Genomic DNA, 22,780 nt, shown 5'->3' with positions numbered 1-22,780 from the left:
GTATCTTTGCTGAGAATCAGCACCTCTGTTCTGAAGCTGTAAAATGCCTGGCCTGAGGGGGTTCAAATCCACCACCAAGTTTTTTAGAACTATAGCAACACAATAATGACAGATGCCATTCAGTAGTCCATATACACTACCAAAATGCACTTTTTTTTCTGGGGTATAGCATTACACAACAATATAGGCAGAGGAAACAAAAAGTCTGTGAGCCTTTCATTGTAGATCTTCATCCTTCCAACCTTTCTTTGTTTTATTGGATCCCACAGTGTCAGTGGTACCATTAGTCATATTTCAAGGGATTCAACAGTAGGTATTAAGAAACTCAGTCATCACCAAGGTTAAGTCTGGCCTTGCCAGAACAAAAATGTGTATAAGAAATTAGAACCACTGAAGTTTGCCTTCCTGACATGTATTTTACATCAACTCAGAGTCTCTTAAACTGTGCCAGCAGGTCTGAGTTGGTCAAATGTAATGAAAATTTAAAAAACCAAATATCATATAAAAAGAGTAAGACTGCCCAAGACTACCCTGTCAAGTTTTGCCCAGAAAAGATATTTTGGATTTGTCAGTTTCAGCAGAGAGCCCAGACACAGGCAGAAAACATATAATTAAATAGAAATGCCACAATAGAACATAAAAATAAAAATAGCAAACCCCTTAACAGTCAATAGCTTTATAGCAGATTGGTCACAGCAGTGTAATCAAGCTTTGAGGACCCTTAGAAGAAAATCTCATTTGATTTTCTCTGTTTTCAAGTTAGTTCTTTTTGGAAGCACTTACCAGAAATATTCTCCTGTGAATGTGAACAAAAAGAGGGCTGCAAATCCACTGGATTTGCTTTTACAGTTACACCATTAGTTGGGTATCAGCAAATGTTTATTCTTTTCACAGAGATAAAAATGTATTTGCAATGAACGGCCTCCACATTTCTTTTTTCTTTCAGAGCACACACCCTTTTCCCCTTGTAAATTGTGTATGCTGACTGACTGCTTCCTTTCTTTTGGTGATAGAAAGAAATTCTCTTTTTTCATAAACCAAATAATGTTAGCACATTTTCATCTGTTCTTCTGAACATCTTTGATCACAAATAAATAAAACAAAATTCCTCTTACTACTTATAGCTGCAAGGGTCTTCAAAACTTTATCCCACTGCATTTTTAATGCATGAATGCTTCCATTTTCAGATATTAGTATCTTAAAATAACATAATTTCCAAATAATAAAATGAAACTAGATAAAATATTATTTTATACCACCGACCTGGCACAAAGACAACTTTAAATATATTTCACAGAATCATAGAATCGTAGAATGTTTTGGGTTGGAAGGGACCTTAAGGATCATCAAGTTTCAACCCCCCTGCCACGGGCAGGGACATCTCTCACTGGAGCAGACTGCTCAAGGTCCCACCCAGCATGACCTTGAACACCTCCAGAGACTACTACCTTCCTGGGCAACATGTTCCTGTGCCATACCACTATCATTGTGAAGATTTTTTTCTAACATCCAGTCTAAACCTACCCCCTTCTAATTTAAACCCATTCCCTCTTGTTCTATTGGTACATGCCCTTCAAAAATGTCCCTCCCTAGATTTCTTGTAGGTCCTCTTCAGATACTGGAAGCCTACTATAAGATCTCTCCAGATCTTCTCTTCTTTAGGTTAAACCACAACTCTCTTCATAGGAGAGGTGCTCCAGCCTTCTAATCATCTTTGTGGCCCTTCTCTGGACTTTCTCCAACAGCTCCAAGTCCTTCCTGTGTTGAGAACTCCAGAACTGGACACAGTACTTAAGGTGGGGTCTCACAAGAGTGGAATAGAGGGGCAGAATCACATCCCTCAGACTGCTGGCCACACTCCTTTTGATGCAGCCCAGGATATGGGTGGCCTTCTGGGCTGCAAGTGCACACTGGCAGCTCACGTCTAGCTTCTCATCCACCAGCAGCCCCAAGTACTCCTCTGCAAGGCTGCTCTCTAGTACATCATCTCCCAGCCTGTATCAGTAATAAGGATTGTCCTGACCCAGGTGCAGGACCTCTCAATTGCTGAACTTCACGAGGTTCACATGGGTCATTGATGAAAATATTAAATAATACTGGTTCCAGTACAGACCCCTGAGGGACACCACTTGTCACAGATCTCCATCTGGACATTGAGACATTGACGACTACTCTCTGCAGGTGACCATCAAACCAATCCCTTATCCACCAAACAGTCCACTCATCAAATCCATCTCTCCACTTTAGAGTGAAGGATGTTGTGGGAGACAAAGGCCAGATAGATCACATCCATCACCCTTCCTGTGTCCAATGATGTGGTCTTTCCATCACAAAAAGCCACCAGGTTGGTCAGGCAGGACCTGACCCTGGTGAAGCCATGCCGACTGTCTTGAATCACTTCCCTGGCACTGTCAAGTCCACCACTAAGCCAGGTCCCTAAGCACCACATCTACAAGTCTGTTAAATACCTCCAGGGTTGGTATGCAGGCAGGCAACAGCTCCTTTCAGAATTCAGCACAACCTTGCATAAATCTTGTCTGAATGGTGCCTCTATGAACAAGTCTTTCACACAGTTCTTCAGCAGGACAGCAGATAGTTCCAGCACCCCCAAAAGTTTCCAATTCTTACAGAGGATTGCTATAGGAAGAATTAACAATTTAGGTTATAGTCCTACTGTGTATTGCAGGACAAGACTCACGTCCAGAGCATATCTCTCAGGGTGTGGCACACCCTGGCCACATACGTGCTCTTGTCCAGCAGTCTGTGGCAAGGGCAGTCAGTGGTACAGGAAAATGCTTTCATTTGAAGAAAGGCCAAAAACATGAGGAGAGTGAGACTCAGTTTTTCCAAAAAGGCAAAGTTTTTGTCAAACTTCCTTTTCTGATTTAGCTTGGAGAAAAAGAGCCTTCACCAGCTGTACCACCTTCTCTCACCTATGTCCAACACCAGGGTGGACCGCGTGGTGTTAATGCACAGGCATTTCCAGTGACTTTTTTTTTTTTGTCTGAAGAAGCATTTAACACCCAGAGACTGCAAAACTCTGGTCTGTAGATTGCAAATTCTATGGCTTGCTGAAACTACCAGAGCAGCTAAGTGGAATTGCTACACTAAGCAATTACAATTACACACAAAAAAAAAATTTGCTAAAGAGTATGTTAGTTATTCAGAAGACAAATGTCTTGACACCCTGCTCCATTTATGAAGCTTTTGTGTACTGGGTGTTTAGCGATCAGGTGTTACAGATTTGAGTGCCTCAGAGGCGAAGAAATTTTTTTAGTTGAAGAAACAGATCCAAGTTGGAGGGTACAATTTCCTTACAAATTAACCGCTTATGTCTGTCTGTGCTAAGGACCTCCTGCTAAAAGTCCACTCAGAACTTGAGAAATGGCAGAATACCTGAAACAAAAGTAGGTGGACAGAAGTGAACACAAAATATTTATTTTCAAAGTAAAAAAGGAAATCCTGAACCTGCACGCTGGACAGCAATTTTTCTTTTTTTTTTTTTCCATTAGCATGAGGAAACTTTACACTTTGAGGAAACATAAAAACTGGTAGTGTAAAGTAAGAATACCTCTTTTCATTGTTGGGGTTGTTTTTTGGGTTTTTTTGAGGAGGAGGGGAACATCAGAGTTTGAGAATGGAGGAATTCCCACAAATACATAGTTTTCTGTGTTTCTTACCATAATTTACTGAAGTACAGAAACTACAAAAGCAATTTTGCAAATAATTTCCCACAGAGCAGAACACCATAAAAATGATGCAACAGAAAACTATAAATTTCCTGCCACGATAAAAAGTCACATATAGCATCTAGCCTGCTAATAAAAAGTTTCAAATTTTCTTTTTGCTCAGGAATTATACTGTCCTTGTTAAAAAAGAATATGTAGCATTACCGTAAAAAAAAAATTAAATTTGTTTTATGAAAAAAAATCTTTACATCATTTAATAATGACACCGTGAGGTACTCCAAAGTCTTGAAACTTGACTGTAACTGTACATTTGAAAAGAAAACAATATTCTTTCTTTACATGTAGGAAATCAGAACGAACAAGGGCAATACTGAAGCGCTGAGAGAAGAGCAGTGTTTACTCTGCATGCATGCTGTGCACACGAGAAGTTTCCATGGCTTCCTTGATGACCTGCTCCAGTTCTTACTTTGTAAGAAAAGCTGTGAATTTGTGAGAATGTAAAATTATTACCTCATGGAAACTCTGTCTGGTTCAGGGCAGGGAGTTGGACTTTTTCTTTCAATTTGAACAATCTAACCTAACCAATAGGCCACTGAAAAGATGTCTTTTTTCCTAAGGTAAAACAAAACAAAAATGTGTATATATATATATATATACGTATACATGTATATAGATATGTATACATATGTATAAAAAACCAGAGGTATGAGTATGTTTGTATGTATGTATATGCACAGATGAGTTTCATCCTAAAGAGTTTTAAGATTTTGTGTCTTTAAAAGCCTCAACTGAAGGTAATAAAACTTCTCAGCTTTTTCCAAGATGAGTTAGAATGACACGCAGACTATGTGTGAAGAGCCCCAAGCTAGTTAAAACCCCAGGTCAAACCCATGCATCAACATCTTTAATTCATGGAGTGGCTGTGAAACTCTACCTCCCTACCTCTGCTCGATCCAACTCCTGGATCAGTAGAGTTGCTCTAATTCCTAATCACACCACACAGGAACACTGTGAATTTGCAAAATATTACTGTGCTACAGTTCCAGACTGGGTTTAACTTTACATCACAGAATAATTTATTGGTAATTATCAGTACTGATTAATCTCCACTAGTTTCAGATAAGACACAGACTTGTGTGTAGCCAATCGAGGGGTTTGGGTCCCACGTATCCTGCCATATCCAGCAGGATGAAATACCAAAGGCTGTGCCTACACCACTAAACAGAAGCATACCGTGATCACTGCCCAGGAAGATTCAAACTGCTGGTTGGGAACGTCACTTGACCCTCTGTAATGTCTGAACCATGTTTAGGATTTGTGGGTGGACCAAAACTACATTGAGGACCACAGGACAGCACCTGCCCAAGGAAGGGACCCAACGGACCTTCCTCTAACCCACCCCAGGTTTGTTGGACATGTTTCCTCCTTGTTCTCCTGATCACCTTGACAAAATGGATAGAATAAAGTTCACCAGCACAGGGAAGGTCTGGGTAGGTGTCAGCGCACAGAGTGCCAAGTGGGCAGCACCAAAACCTGCAAAGTGTAGCACAAATTCCAGATCCACTTGTCATCTTGGGGGCAGAAACTATCTTGTGTGAGCTTTGATCATCCATAATGGATTCTTTCTGACTGGTTGTCAACCTGAAAATTAAAATGGCTGGTTGAGAAACTGCAACAACCGCTGTGACAAGGAGAAATTAATCATTTGTTCTGACTAATGAAGACATCATCACTAGTGTAAATCAAACTGGTCAGATATCATTAGTGAATGATATTTTCCTTAAAAATCAGAATGCCTTCATCCACAAAAGAAAAGGCCAGCATACAAATGTCAGTATATTAATTTTACTAAGAGCAAAAAATAAATTATTTCCCTTCCTTTGTAGACAGGCCTGGACATAGATGAAATCAACAGATTTTGCACATTTATGGTAAGATACACAAAGATATAAAATGAGGAGATAAAACAGAAATGCAATCATGAATGCTAAGTTATTCCAATATTTAAATTAATTACATGGTTAAAGAGTGATTGCCTTTTTTATCTTCTACTAACTATAAACCAGAAAAGAAATCAAGAAACACAGCTGGGCATTTATTAAATCTATTCTTCCCTCTACAATTAAATTTTAATCAGTTTCAAAGAACATTTGGGTTCTGTCCAATGCAGTTGCCATGCTTAAAGCAGTGATTAAAGAAAAGAGATATGAACATTACCTGTAGTGGCATTTTTGGGAAATTTGCTCTTTGGAAGAGAAATATTTCTAGCAAAAGAAGCAAATTTTTTTACATAGTAATATAAAAAACTAGTTATAATTTCTGTTTTCACAAATAGAAGACTGTTTTTCCTTTTGTGAAAGCAACATCTGTGAATTTTTACTTAAATATTTTACCTAATCTGAGTAGTCTTTAGAAAAATCAAACATCATAATTCAGATGCTTCATTAGCACTTGACTGGGATTCATTGTAGATAGCCATTGAAAACTTCAAAGTTGATGTAAAATTTGTTTAATCATAACCTAGGTTTCAATCACAAGTAGCAGGTTTTTAAATCTAAGTATTTGTTTAAAGATCCAGATTACAGCAGCAGCGAAAAGCATCACGGTTTCCCCTGCCTTGCAGACAAAGTGCCTGCTGTCAGTGGTCACACAGATCATTCTTCACCTTGGGCTGGGCAGCAGGATCTGTCTGCCTTCCCCTGAAGCTGAAATGCAATCCAGAAGGGAAGGATCTGTAATCACACTGCTGCAAAACATCAATATCTGCCAGGCCACAAGAAGCTGCGGGTGCCTTGGACATCAAATTAGATCAATTGGCCATCTGGGGTGAGCACATGGAAGAACATACAGAAAGCAGTGAGCAACAATTAGTCTCCTAAGGGTTTCAGGAAGGAGACTAATCAGTAACACAGAGATCTCATCTCTGACAGTACTACAATTTGCAGAACTTTAAGGCTAAAATGAGATTTAAAGGCCTCAAATAAATAAGAATGCTCACTTAAGAAGACAGCTATCTTTCTGGGGCAGCAGATACAGGGAGTGGAGCCTCAAACCTTGGCCAGTTCCACTTAACTTAGGCTGCTGTGATCCTTTGTGGCAGGCACTCCATAACAAGGGAGGGTCAAGCACCCTTTTAGCTGGTGCTATGGAGAAGCTTTAATAAGGTGTTGAAGTAGGTGTCCCTGCCAGGGCAGAGGATACAACATAACACTGGTCTCAAGGCAGAGGAGGATCTGGTTGTGCTTTCAAGATAAGTGGCAAGACCACCATGAGGAAGCAGTGGGTGACAGCTGTGGGTGACTCCCTGCTGCAGGGAACAGAGGCACCCACCTGCCAACCTGACTGGTGTTCTGCAGAAGTTTTCTGCTTGCTGGGAACCCGGATCCAGGGTATTATGGGGAGACTGCCAAGGCTCATCTGTCTCTCTAACTGGTACCCCTTGATGTTCTTACATGTGTGTACCAGTGGTGCAACATGAAGAGTATCAAAGGTGATTACAGAATTCTAGGGGTGATATTCAGGGGCATGGGGACTCAGATGGTGTTCTCCTCAGTCCTACCAGCATGGAGAAAGGAGGAGGTCAGTGATAATGAATGTCAACAACTCTTTGTGGAGTTTGTGTGAGCAACAAGGTTTTGGTTTCTATGTGCATGGACCCTGTCTGAGGATCAGCGTCTGCTTCAGCATGGCACATGGGGCAGATAATCTCCAGAAGTCCCTTCTGAACTCAGACAGCTTGTGATTCTGTGAATCTACAACAGTAACTACAGCAGACTTTAATCTCATCCCAGGTGAAAGATGCTCATTGCAAGAAACAAACAAACAAACAAAAGTAAAAATAAAAATATTTAGAACTCATACTCAACACCCAGCAGTTATGGCTGAATTTGGACAGTTGGTCAGAACCCAGTTTCTGGAAGGTTACATCACCCATAGGTAGGGCTTGCTCCAAGGGAGATGAAAGAGAACACACTGCTTTTCCCTCCTCTAGAGTGCTCCACTGTAACCCATTCTGCCCAGTTCGCTTCTGCTGGAGGAGTTTTCTGTTATTCACAGGAGAGCAGCTGAGCAGAAACTAGCAAAATTCTGCTGCCTGCTACCACTGCCCCTCTACAGGTGACTGACAGAGTTGCACCATGCCTCCTGCCTTACTGGTTTGGGGATGTGCCAGAGTTACTGGGTTATAGACAGTGAATGGGCTGTGCTCTAGCAAGAGCAAGGAAGTTTGGATGGGTTAAATGAGCCTTGCTTCTCTCATGCTTGCTACTGATAGCAACGAAGAAGTAAAATGAAAACAAGGCCATTAATTGTCCTCTCTCACTGGTGTGAATCGGGCACAACTTCTCAGAGTACAGTAAAAATCACATGGCTATAAACTGGGGTAGCCGAATACAGAATCATCTTTCAGTATAAGAATTTTGGGGAAAATGTATTTTTATAAAGAAAAAAAAAGTCTTACTTCTGTAGATATAGCGCTATCTAATTATTTTAATTCCAGAAAGAAATCTGGGACTAATTCTGTCTTATTTTAGAATAGAACAAGATCAGTTGAGATTGTTTCTGAGTGAGCTGGTAGAAAAGAGAAAAACATATCAAGATACCAAGTTATTCTCAGATTCTGGCAACATATAAGTAATTAATTTAGTGTCTAATTACTACACTAGTTCATTCCCATATAAACTGTTGTTCAGTAGGAAACCATTTGCTTAACATGGTGCTGCATATTTTCTACCAAATGGTTGTGGGCTTCTTTTCTTCTACTTTGGTTAAACTATATAGGTCCCTTTGGAATTTTTAGATTAATTTAATTTGGTTTATAGTTAGTATGTGAATGGTTCACAGCCCATAGGGTATAGCATTCTGTTTTATAAATAATTCCCTTTTTATGATGCAATTAGGATGCTGTTGTTTTTGCAACACACCTCAGAGGTAAGCATGACAAATAGAAAATATTAAAGTTCTGTTACTCTTCATCCCTGACACAAAGAGAACCTGGAGAATCCAGAATGAGGATTATAATGCTGTTTCTGGACATATTCAGTTTGCAGTTTCTACTGTGTGTCATACATTTTTATGTTGATGCTTTACTGCGCTTTTGCATTTGTACTTGATGTTCAGCTCTGTCTAGGGGCTGGCTTCTCAGTATTGATCTATTTATCTATGCAAGCACAGATCAATACATGCATTTTGTAAGGAATCTGAAGTAATTTCTGTGAATGTTAACAGGTGTATACAAAGTGAATACAGATATTTATGATGAATCCAAGTCACTACCAAAACTGAATTTACAGCAAATGATAATACAAGAGTGTTTGTAAGTTATAAAGGCTGTATAAAAGATGATGAGATGCTTTGGGTTGGCTTTTTTTTTTAGTGGGCAATTACAACTACACCCGGTCTAATGGATATTTTTATTCTTCTGCCTATATGAAAACATGTATAACTGAGATACCCTCGGGGCACACATAAACCATTTCACCAAACAATTTACTTTTTACATCAATTCAGAAAAAAAAAACCCAAAAATAATCCCTTTTTTTTTTTGCATAATGAATACAGACATGCACAAACAAGCTCCTTCACAGAACAATGTTACACTTCCACGTGAAAAGACAGCACCAGGTTTTAAAGTACAACAAAGTCTGTAGGATAATGTAATCCCAGAGAAAGAGATCATTTGTTACTGTGCCCAGGAATCAGTCATTCTTTGGTACAATCTGCTAACCATTTCTTTCATTGGTCTGTCACAGTGCATGGGCTAATAGGAGTCTTTTATTAAAAAATGTTCCCATGACCATTCTGAAATTTCTGACTTTTCTCCTGGTGCTTAGAAAAGCTACAGTCACAAAACCATGAAACAGGAACGGTACTGCATGACAAAGGTAACCAGTCACACATTATACATATAAAATACTTACATTTTCTGACAATCTTTTTTACTATTCTGATGTATTTCCCCCTTAAATTGATAAAGTGCTTGAACAATTTTAAAAAGTGAAGAAAAAAATGCATTTTAATCCATCTGCACGCTGTTAACAGCATGCAAACAGAAAGATGAACTACAATCAATGAATACCTCATTTGCAATAAATTGTTTAGCTTGCACACTGTTAGAAATTATAGGCTTGTGGAAGCCATGAAATCACAAGTCAAACCTTAAGAATTAAAGTCAGCACTAATACTCAATTTACACAGGAAAGCAAACCCTGTCAGTATCATTTGGTGCATGAAATAGATGTACATTCATCTGATGAAAAATCAGAAATGAAGAACTGCTGATGCTTGTCTACTCACACTACAACTTTCTCTCCAGCTCACTCAAGGTGAGCATCAGGGAATGAATGTGTGAAAGCAATGGGGTCAGATTTGCTTTGACACATGAGGTGAGAAGAAAATAGCAGTGATATGCTGCCTTCTCAGCTCTCTCCTTCCTAACAAGGTGCTTTTGCCCCACCCAGAGAATTCCTCCAAGTTTCCAGGGCTTAACATACAATCTTGCTATGACATTTTGTTTGGTTAAATAGCCCAATCCATGCATTAGGCTTTCTGAAGCTGCAGGCTTTCGGATGAACTCTACCTCACCTTCCTCCTCAAATAAGGTGAAGGGTTTATGAGTCATTAATGCCTGTAAGATCCTGTGGCTACCCAAACCCATCAACACCAGGAGCAGAGAACCCAAGTTCCTGCAAACAACTGTCCCACCAAACGTCCCTAACTGTCCCCAGTTGACATTGTTCAGCTGTCTCAATCATCCTTAGGGTATGTAGAAGATGAGAATAATGTTGGCTTATGACAGGATTGTTATTAGGGCATAGAAGACATTTTTACGAGCAGCTTTGTAACAGTGGAAGTGGAGATCCTTCAGTTCTCACCCGCACACTTTCATGTCAGACAGCGAGCAGGTCCAGCCACATTTGCCAAATGTTGTTTTGGAAATTTAACTCAGTAAGGATTGGAAAGCCTTTGGAGAGTCCACTGTTAACCTTGAAAATGAATATTTCATCACTCGGGCTCAGCTGGCTCCTTATCAATTGCTACTACATGAGGAGTCTGATTCTATATGTTGAGCATCACCTGAAGGTCCATATAAAGAAATGCCCCTGTATTTCTATTGTACCCACGAGCTTTGAGAATGTAGATCTTTTCTTATTTTATTTCTCTCACTGGCTATTCTAGTATGCTATGCAGGCATGTTCCTTGCTGTATTACCAGAGGCTTATGGATTCCATGAACAGCTTCCAGTTTCTTTTATTATCCATTTTACATTTTTCTTGCATAAATGCAGAAAGAGAGCTCATGGAGAAAAGAATGCCTGAGGACTAAAATGAGGACTTACAATGAGGGGAAGACCTGGAAATGGAAGGCTGGCTAATAGAGTATGCACACTCTATTAATGCACTCATTTAAATACTAAGGCTGAAGAGACGGTGCCTGGAACTGTGAATTTTTGCTCAATCTTCTTTTTTTTTAATTAAAAAACAAATTATCTACTGGGTTGAAAAGTAAATTGTCAGTCACAACAGCACTGAAAAACTGTGGTAAACATAAATATCTACTGAAAACAAGCACATGATGGAGGAAGAGGGAACAGGGGAGAGGTGAGTAATTTTTTCAAAAGAACTTGCTTGTGCTCTCAATAAAAAAAAAAATCTCCTTTGTGTGTGTATGTGCACAAACCTCCCATCTGTCAAATCCAGTCATGAAAAAAATGTAGATTTTTTAAAAACTTTTCAAAATAAGACCCTGAGTTCTACATTCACTGATATAGGCAGTTATGTGCCTTATACGTATGGCTGCTTCTGAGGCCACTATGAAAATAGAGTGGAAAGCATGCAGGCAGCAAGGAAAATCATGCTACATTCACAAATACACACACTGGTATATGAAAGATATTTTTTCCCCTCAGTTTCACAGTGCTGTGTCCTTCTCCCTTATACATTTTCAATTAAGTTCTCCCGAGCAGCCACTGCCTTTGGTTGATATCTTTATGTTACTGAACACATTCTCAGAGCTTAATAAGAAGTCAGGGATGCTGTGCGGATTTGTGGCTCACAGTGAGAGGGCAGCTCAGAAGGGAAGTGTGTAGAGAGATGTGAAAAAGCTGTTCAGACATAGAAAAGGCTGTGGGCTGGGGATGTGTGAAAAGGTTGCACTCCTACTTTAGATTTAGGGAATGCTGTACTGAAAAAAGCATCAAAGATTTCTTCATCTGCTGAGAAATGCTGAAATGTTGAAATGGAGAATAAATGGCCTGGGAATACAAGGAAGATAATGATTTTTTTTACTGGAGTATTTCGAAAACTGCAAATGGTGTGTCAAAGTGTTAAACAAAATTCAGATTTTTGGGTCTTTTTTTCCCATGTTATTACAGCATGGACCCCAGCAGCGCAAACACAGACTTTTTGTGAACTTCCTAGTGGAGTGAGAAAGATAAATACAATCCTTTTCTTCCCTGGTAAACAGAATAGTTTTCCCTCCTGTTTCCATCTTTTCAGTGGGGAAATGCCCCCTTCTCACCTCTCTTTGGAGGACAGAACACGAAAACTCTTGCTCCTGGGAAGCAACAGCAACACCACTTCAACTGAGCTGTACCTTAGACAAGTTTGTATCCTAGAAATACAAAGCCAAAGCTGATTCAGACTCTATCTGTATTGATCCTGAAGGCATCACTCAGTCTCTACACGCACCAGCCTTCCTAATGGAAAAACAGTGAGAAACATCAATGAAGCAAAACACATTTTGTTCCACCCTCATCTTTCAGACAAGTAAGAAAGTCTGGACCAGAGCAGAAATAAAACCCCATCAAACCAAACCAAAATGAACCAAACCAAATGAAACCAACCCCCCCCCCCCCGATAAAAAAAACAAACCCCACAAAAAAACCTCAACCAAACCAAAAAACATTTGGAGAAAATTGGAACTGGCTGCTGCAAAGATGCAAAATTACTTTTGTCATGTTTTTGCCTTATTCAAACTTGACCTCTGTCATTTAATTTGGTAAGCCTACACAAATAAACCCAGAATATTTCTTTTTTACTTCTCACAGCATAATTTGATCTAAGACCTTCTATGTCCACAAAAAAAACCCCAACCTTCCCAGCCAGAATGCATCTAGAAGTAATCTTGGGATTTAATGTGTTGTATTACTTTACTATGATATCATAATAAATCCTGGAAGTGTAGTCATAATCAGGAATCAGTACTGTGAAATCAGAAGTGTCATCACAATCTCTCAGCTATGGTCACCTCTGCAGCTGTGGTAACTGGACAAGGTTTGCAGTGCAGGCTTTTATTATTACAGAGCACAACTGCAGTAGCAAATTTCAGAGTAACTTTTTTTTGCACTTCAGGAGGCAGGAATCTCTGCAATCCACTTCTGATATCATCAGCCATTGCTGCCTCAAATCCTCTTAGTCTCTAGCCCTCAGAACTGAAGTTATAAGGAGATGATCACTGTAGAAATACCAAGAATATACATGTGGACAGCTGAACAGATGTTTAAAGAGGGAGTTCTTCTGTTCAGTTTTGTTTCAGTAGTTTTTCTGGCTTGCTACTAGTAAAAAAAATAAAAGCAGGAAGGGATCGGAGCTGTGACAGAGTAATTTAGGATGTTAAAGTTGTACAGTTCATTTGAACAGAAGCATGATGAATTTCATGAGATTTTTACAGTAACGATGATGTGCATCCCTCAGCGAGGAGTAAATCTGTCCAGCTCCTTAGTGTTTTTTTGCAGACGGCATGCCTTTTCCTTGGCTGATTCAAGAGACATCCTTGGTGCTTATAAACTCTCCACAATAACATAGGTTATTTTTCAGATTCCCTTCAAGCACATTACAGTATTCTAGCCATGCCTGCATTTTAGATTTGCTGTGTTCAGCAAGAGTTGCAATGTGAATTTCTGGGGAATGTGATGGTTATGACAGTATTTGAGCAGCAGTATGTTGGCAGGTGTGAAATTGGCGTTTTCCATGCCAATTAAAGTATTATTTCATATTTGAGGGATAAATATTTGTTTTGCTTTTACCATCGAGGGCTTTGAAGCATATCATATAGATACAATGTCCTGAGAGTGTCTAGTTGTTTCATTCCAAACTGGATGGTGAATACCCACTTTGCATTTAGCAGCATCTGATAAGACATCTGCAAAATATTTCTGAGTTTTTCCAGAAAAAAAACCCCAAACCACAAAACAAAAAAACAAAACAAAAAAAAAAAACCAAAACAAACAAAAAAAAGCAGCACACACACACACACACCCCGCCAACCAAGCAACCAACAGATCCTTATGGTACATAGAAAATCCTGATGTGTTGTGAGAAGGTCACAGGACAATGCCCTTTTCTTTTCTAGCATTCTTTTCCCCAGATAGAAACACAAGCCTGGGGTAAGTTGTTGCTCAGTGTCAGTGATGTTTGTTTTCAGCTCTGAATATTTTTCTATTTGTCTCTCTAAGTGTATGACTGTAGGTGTTGCATGCGCTCATTTTAGCTCTGTATGGATTTAGCTCCAAGGATGAGAATCTTGATCTAGACACGTCTGTCCCTGCAGCAGTTTAACAAGAGCTGTACCCACTAGTCTAACTTTTTATTTTTTCAGTAGGGAAAGTGACAAGGGAAATGACACAAGGAAAGAAGGAGAAAAGGGCAAAAGGCAGGAAAGAAATCTTACAAATCTTGCTTAAAATCTGAGGATGATGTCAAAATGAAAAGGTCCATCTGGAACAGATGAGAGAATTTGTTGCCTCTTTGCAGCTCCAGCCATGCTCTGCCCGAGTGCTGTGACATGTGGGTCAACACTACCCATGGCCCTACATATGTAGAAATATCTGTCTGTAAACATTGGTCATCCTGTGAGCAGCATGCATGCAAGGAGAGGGTGCATTGGCATCTGAAGATGGTAACATCCTCTTTGGCACATCTGTTTCTGCCCTTTAGTCATTATATTTGAAGTTTTTTCACACATCTAATTCTGCTTACATTTTTTCACCATTATTTTCATCACTATGATGACCAGCACTATGAAGCCGGGCAACAAGGCTGATTTTGCTAAATGAGAGTATCCCTGATACTCCTGGAAGAATTTGGGAACAGAGAAGTCTCTTTAATGGTTGGACTCAAGTTGCAGCTAATACAATGGCTAGGAGAGATGCTTCAGAGAAATAAAGGTGAAAAACACTTCGACAAGATATCCCCAAAAAATCTTAGGAAGACTGGCTTATGTCCTGAAGTTAAATAAACAGAAAGCTTGGCCTTATTTCTGAAAAGATGAAGTAAGAGACTTCAGCTCTCTGTGCCTGGCAAGATCATGGAGCAGATCCTCCTGGAAACTTTGCCATTCTATGATTCAGTGGTCCCAGAAGACTGGTGATGAAGTAATAAAAGCTCTAACATATCTTACCTGTTTTATCATGTCTGTCATTATTTTTTATAGAGTTCAGTACCACTGCTTGGTTATTTTTCCCAAAACTGTGTTAGAAGCATATTTAAAGTCTTTATATACGTAATTGAGATTCATGCTCCAGTTTGTGCTACATCCAGAAGAGCTAACAATAGTAATCTCTGGGCCATTCTTACTTCATCTATTTACCTTTAAAAATAATCACGCCTGCCTACTAGATTAATTGCAACTTCATGTTACAGAACATAAACAGTAAGGCAAAACACCAGAATATGAGCAAAACAAGCATAACAGAACCACCACTTATTTCTTCAATCCATCTCTCCTATTAGCCTGACTTTTAACTGTTTCTGCATTGAAAATTATTTATTCATGCAACTGGTTCTTGTATTTCTAAGTTAAACACTTTTTTCCTTAAATTTGTGTTTCTTTTGTAAACACTTCAATTCCATTTGGGTTTTAATGACTAAAAAAAAAATAAATCAATAAACAATATCATTTTAATGATAGGTATAAAAAGAGTTGTTTGTTTTTATCTTTTGGAGGAAGGCACTGCTGATACTCAAAAGACATTCAGTGCCCTTATCTGACCCGGATACTGGAAACTCTGTGCTTTGCCTCCAGATTTTACTTTCTCCAGTCTGTCATTTTCTCCAGACTCTCCCTATCTGTGATATGAAATGCTGTGCACTGATAGATATTGGCAGGTCATGATTAAAATTCCTTTCACATTGCCTGCTATTACTTCAAAGGAACAAAGGTCTTTTTTTGAGTCCTAAGAATGGGAAACCTAAGTTTTCTTTGAGCTGCTGAGCATGAGAACTATGTCTTTGTTTGATAAGCAACATCTGATGATTCCTCTCTTTTCAACTCAACAACTGCCCACTACCGAGAATCCGCAAAAACCTGGGTTTTGGTTTTGTCACTTCCAGGTGCTGCTGACAGCTAACAATCCACTATTTGGCAAGCAGTGCTTATCCTTACCAATTTCCTAAGGCAAAAAAAGAAAAAGAAAGGTACCACAGCTTGAGGCACAGAATTTGTTTTCAGGTTAGTTCAGTATCTTTTGTCTCAAGGGAATCTGCTTCATTTCAATGTGATTTTTTTATTCACTTCAAGGCCATTCACTACCCAGTAGTTAAACCCCTTTCCCCCTTCACTCTGCTCCCCAGTTCCATGTAAACTTCTATTAACTTTCACCTCCTTTCCTTGATACTGAATCAATTTTATGTTACTGGCACATTGCACCTAGATAAAAGTAGAAGATTAGTTAAAAAGCTTAACATGTGAAACTGAATTGAGCCAAGTACATCCAAACAGAACACTTTACTTGCATTTGTTTCACAATCTCAGTTTCGCAAACAAATATTTCAACAATGAATCCTTGTGTGTTGGCGTGTAAATCTATATCTGAGTTTCTAAATAATGGGATGATGATTCTCCTGTGACAAGAAGGAAACACACTTCCAGGGAATGTCAACAAGAAGCAAAACTGCACCACACAGATGGAAATCATACCATGTTTTATGCTAGTGCTTCCTTGCTTAGTCAGGTACTGTATTTGAAGGGTATAATTGATTGCTTTTCATCCTGAGAAAATTAGGCAAGATCCTTCTACCAGGTGTCCAAGCTGGAGAAAAGAAAAACTAACTTAATTGATACGGCTTCTTTCTGTATCTACATCCAATGGCTTTATTCACCAGGGCTATATGCAAAGCAAGTGTCCTCAGGTCTTGTCTCTGTCTTTGACTAGCTCTCTTTTGTTTTCTTTGCAGTCTATTACTGATTGCCAACATCTAGCACTCAATGCTACTGATAGAGAAGAAAAGAAAGCCCTTTTTGAAAGAGAGTGTGTTGAGGAGAGATGTGAGTCCTGTATTTTTGAGGTTTGCCAGGGAAACGTAGCATATTACTAAAACATTACATTGTCCATTGGTTGATTTAATGAATGTATTTCTTTGGCCAGACTCCAAGCACTCTGCAAACTCCTTGAACGTCTGAGCAGTAAAACATCATCTTAATAGTTCAGACGTGCTTTCAGAAAAAAGCCCTCCACACTGCCAGCCTTTTCTGGCACTCAGCCAATAATGGCAACTGTTGTTGACATAATAGCTCACATGGTACAAACAGACTTTCCACTATGATCCTCCAGTTACTATTTAGATGGCCTGTCAAGTCTGCCGGCTGCAGGCTCTCACCACTAAAAATGGTGCCTCCTCTTTCCACAGGACCCAGTGAAGTCCCAGGTCCCAGAAAGTGCCATGTTTCCCATTAAAAGCAATTAGCCTCTGTCTGCATCAATCCTTAGCCTGTGTCTGCTCCTAAATGCGTATTGCCAGCTGGCACATACGCACTGGCAATATTGTAGTGAGGCAAAGAAAGCCAGTTCTAGCAGTATCAGCACTCAGGAATGAGTATTAGGAAACTAGGTATTTGAGCTACCAGTGGGGTATGAACCAGACTACAGTTAATAAGGAACTCAGGGCATGAAGCACATGTAATCTTGGCACAGGTGAATGACTTTATGAAAAACTGCAGAACATCCAAGTTGTCTACTTCAGAGGTAACTGTGTCTTATGCACACATCCCAGGTAAGACTAACAGCAGATCTGACATAGGAACCTGTTTTTTGAGGTACATCCTTTGTACTTGGTCACCTTCTGTGACACTACAGGAAACTATGAAACAATTTTGGTTTTGAGTGGTTTGATCTGAGAACATGTGCTCAATCAGCAAGGCTCAGAAGGATGGATAAACAGCTAGATGGGCAAAATCAAAGCATAACACAAGGACATCTAGTGGACGGTGTCCGTGCTCTTGGTAGGGGGGAGTTAGAACTAGACAGTCTTCAAGGTGCCTTCCAACACAAACCCTTATGTAATTCTGTGATATTCCAGCAAGATTAGTAAAGAAAGAGGAACAGAGGGGTCAGTATGCCAGATACCTACCATTTATTGCTGCATGTGCGGGTGAGTTCCATGTTTTGCTGCAGTGGAGACTGGGCAGCAGACACGTAACAGCTCTGCCAGACTTAGCACAGTTGGATGCAACCTCCCCCTAGGAGCAACTGCCTTTATTTTCTGTGCTCCTAGATGTCCTCCTTTTTCCTCAACAGATGGAGAAGAGCATGTGTTCTTCTTCCTCCAATCTGATTTCATTTCCTCCATATTCCACTAGGTTTGATATACGTTAACACATCTTCCTCCTCTCTTTTTGCCCGCAGCTTTCTCAGGTGGAGTGGGAGTGCTGAGTTCAGTGAGCTTCATTCTGCCCAAATCTACCTGAACTTAATAGGCAAGCAGGGAAAATAACAGAGAGAGAAGGTTGCAGCTAAGTATTATTCGCAGGAAGTTGTTTTCCATCCCATGGGACGCTAACCTGTTTCACATAACGATGAAACCAGTATCTTTCAGATATGAGTATATATGTGTATACATCATGTCCACGAAAACTTCATTTAGTCCAAAACAACCACTAATTCAGCAATGAGAGCCCTCACCTAGGAGCCAGGTGACCTTGCTATTACTTTGTCCCCAGGCCAAATATACCACAGCTGTGTAAATGGTCTGGACACTGAATTAAACATGTGGTGGTATGACTTCTTTTTTCCTTCCCACAGTTTGATGACAAAGCCAAGTGCCTTTCCCAGCAAGACACTTACTCCAACTGTCCTGAAAGGAAAAATATTCTGCTAAAATAGCCTTCTCAACACATTTCCCCATACCTTAACAACCAACTCTTGTTATATTATATTATCCCCACTATGGATTTGAAGTTTTGTCCCCTCTCAACTAGGCATTCAAGCACAGTGTTGTAAATGAGGGCTCTAGTAGCTGGTGGCTACTTTGAAATGGGTAGGATTTCTGTATGGAATATAGCTATATATTTGATTTTTCCCATCTATGGAAGGAACTTTCTTGTTTAACAGCAAGTGAGCTAAGGATCATGCTTTATACAACAGTTCATCACAGCCTAGGCTACAAGAGAAAACAGTGTTGCTAGTTCAGTATGCACTATGGAGTTCACTTTTAAAAATTAATTTTACTTCATGGAAAAGCAGTAGCAGCAATTACAAGCACCACAAATGTCACTGAATTGCTGTTGAGAACAACATGCTTCACCAGCTTGATTTCAATCCCCAAAAAAGCAGATTATGTATCTTCACACTGAATCTTGTGTGACTGCAGCTGACTCAGTTTCTTATCTTTGTTAAACATCGGAATGGTTCTAGAAAGTATGTCAAAAGTCATGTGCAGCAAGGGCAATCAGCAGTGGGGGAGGGGGCAAAATGAGGGGGATGTATCATTATGGTAAGAAGGAGAGGATAAGTTATGTTCTTCTGGTTTTGAGGGAATCCAAAGGACTGAAAATGAAATTACAAACTTGTACCTGAACATGTTATATGATATCATAATCAGTGCCACAGACCCAAGCAGTACCTGGTATTTGCAATGGGTACACGTCATCCATTAACAGCTCAGTCACCTGTGGGGCAGCACGAGTGTTGAATCTGCTCAAGGCTCTTTGACGCGGATGTACGCCTTGCAACACCATCGACATCTTCACCACACCATCATCTAACCTACAACTCCCTGATCCCACAAAGGCTTCTAGTTATTTAAAAAGCACAACTTTGACAGGCATTGACTTTCTCTCCCGGAAACACTGGGACTGCCATTTCTACAGTCTGGTTTTAAGAATAACACAAATTAACTAGGAGAGATGTAGCCAGAGAGCATCATAATCACCCCATCATAATTACTGAGGAAATGCTGTAATCCTGCTGGTTCACTTACTAACAACCCATTTCTCCAGTGAAGGCATACTTCCCCCACCTGGCAACAACCCAAAAGCCATGCCAACTTTATTCAGCACAAAACAACATGGCAGAAAGCAATAGTGTGTAGAACCACAGTAATGGCTCCATCTTAACTGCACATCCAAAAGCAATTACTGCAAAAGGTGGAAAAAATGTTCTCTTTTTAAACTATTTGTGAAGCTAAATATTCAACAAACCAAGCTTGATTTTTTCAGACATATTTGCCATTCCTACATATTTCCTCTGCACTTGAATCACAAGTTTCCAGACTACAGATTAGTGGACATCCCCCACTGTTACAGTTATGAGTGATGGGCTAAACTCAAAAGTATGAAGCCCCGCAACTGTCCCTGCTTCCTTTCCCAGCAGTACACCTCCTTTTCTTTTGTCACAGCTCTGTACAAGGCATTTAGAGCGCCTTGTCGACAAAAGACTCTTGCAGGAGGAGATAAACACCTTCCTTACCACCTCCTCTTTCTCTTCATCCTAATAGCTCTACTCATCAGAATCAGGTTCCCTACCAAAAACACAGAAGTGGTAATAAACAGGCCTATTGAGAACAGCAATAGGAATGGCAAAGCAGGTAAATGAGGCACCAACAAGGAAAAGACAAGGTGGTAAGGGTGTAGGATCTGGCAACTGACCCAATATTGCTGCAGACTGACAGTTATTCTGCTAATCAGCAGCCAGGATAAGAGTCGTTCAAGGTAGCTTTGTTTCCTGCATTTTCTTTGCCAGAGTAACCGCATTAGCATGGGTCAATAGTTACAACACCTATAATGTCTAGCACATAAACCATCATCTAACTGTCTGACTTGCTTATTACCATCTGTCACTCGAAAAGCACTAATTTGAACTCGGCTGCTGTCAGTTCCTCATAAAGACTTATTTTTATAATTAGATTTTTAAATAGCATGAAAAATAAGATTCCTGTAGGATTTTTTAGCTCAGTGATGATTCATAAGAGGATGGTACTGTTGCTAGCTATTTTAGTATATTAAATTCAATCCTCTTAATGACCAAACCCAAAGTGAAGGCCAGAAAATCATCTATGATAACAGCTTTCAACAAAATGTTGACCACTATTGTTGTATTTACACCTCAGTGCATCACAATCTATGTAATATTTGAAACCAAATAAACAAACAAAATAAATAACAGCATGTACTTAAACATGCTTACAGAATTATGGGGCTCTGAAAAATGACATGGTATTCTGCTACTAGATATAAAAAATCCCAGCTGTTTGATACTGTGAGGGGAAATATATTGGTTTTACATTTTATAATTTCAAACCCTGTTGTCAACAGGCAACTTATGTTACTTTATATTCCACTCATCACAGCCCACCATAATTCCTTCTGGCACAGCCAAGTAAAATATATCCCTCTGTGCTGACATTACTTATTGTTTTTTTGTCTCCTATAAATGATTTGTGGCTGTGTTTTGAATTTTTGTAAGAGTATTTCCAGAAGCTTTTAAAAGAAACTGTACATTCAGCAGAGCAGACATACCAATATTTTAAGAAACAGGAGAAAACCTTTGGTTCATTGTATGTCCCTGCTTCATTTCCCTCTTGCTACTTCTTGCCAGAGTCCTCCTGGCCCCTCTTTTGTGTTCAGACTCATCAAGTAGTCATGGAATCTATTAAACTACTTGCTTCAGGCTATTTGAGCACATTAGTGCTGTTCACTCCAGCCCATATGTCATATATTGAAATGAAGCGAGAATCAGTTTTTCTGTTCCTGTATAATGAAGTGTTGGTTAGGCACACCTATGCCCCATCCATGGGGGAAGGAAATGCCACACACAGTGAAAACAGCCGGGAGTGTGGAAAGGACTGACTCTTTCATCTTAGTACCCTAAGCTAATTAAAAGTGTCTATTAGCAGTTTCTTGTCTCAATCATTTTCAAACACCTTTTTCACTACTTAAGCATTTATCTTGAATTTCAGACCGCCTCTTGGTTTTGGCAAGGCTGGCAGATAGAGTAAATGTCATTTTACTTACCAACAAGAAGTACATAACTTGAAGACCAAAAGGATTTTTTTTCTTTATTCCAGTGACCGTTGGCACTAGAGTACCTTTAAAATGCAGTTTTGCTCAAATACTGCAATTTCATAGTATCACAGAATGGTCAAGGTTGTCAGGGACCTCTGGAGGTCCCAGACTCAAGCAGGGACATCTACAGGCAGTTGCCCAGGATCATGTTCAGATGATTTTTGAATAACTCCAAGGATGAAGAGTCCAAAACATAACTGGACCATCTGTGCCATTACTTGGTCACCCTTGCAGTGAAAAAGTGTTTTCTGATATTCAGAGGAAGCCTCCTATGTTTTGGTTTTGTGTCCTTTTCCTCTGGTCCTGTCATTAGACACCACTGAAAAGGGTTTGACCCCATTCTCCTTACACCCACCTTTCATATTTTTGTACATATTGCTGTGATCCCCCTGACCCTTTCTTGAATAATCTTGACTCTCTCAGCCTTTCTTCATATGTAAAAGGTTCTCCAGTCTCTTCATCTTTTTTGTGGCCCTTCTTCCCCTTGGTGAAGCTGTGCTGACTACTTGTCCTTCATGTGCCTGCAAATGATTTTCAGTATTAGTTGATCCACCACCTTCCTGGGACTAAGGTGAGGCTGACTATTCTGCAGTTACCTGGATCTTTCTTCTTGCCATTCTTAAAGATGTGTATGATGCTTTCCTCTAGTCTTCAGATACTTCTCCCACTTTCTATCATCAGTCAAAAATTGAGAAAATTATAATGACATTTCACAATAACTTCTGTCACCACCCTCAGGATTCAGGAGTGCGTGCCATCAGGACTCATGGACTTACGTATGCCCAGTTTGCTGAAGCATTCCCTGACCTGATCCT

Source organism: Gallinula chloropus (genome assembly GCF_964237585.1).
Source record: "Gallinula chloropus genome assembly, chromosome: Z".
Taxonomy (NCBI): Eukaryota; Metazoa; Chordata; class Aves; order Gruiformes; family Rallidae; genus Gallinula; species Gallinula chloropus.
Note: the sequence above shows the minus strand (reverse complement) of the source record.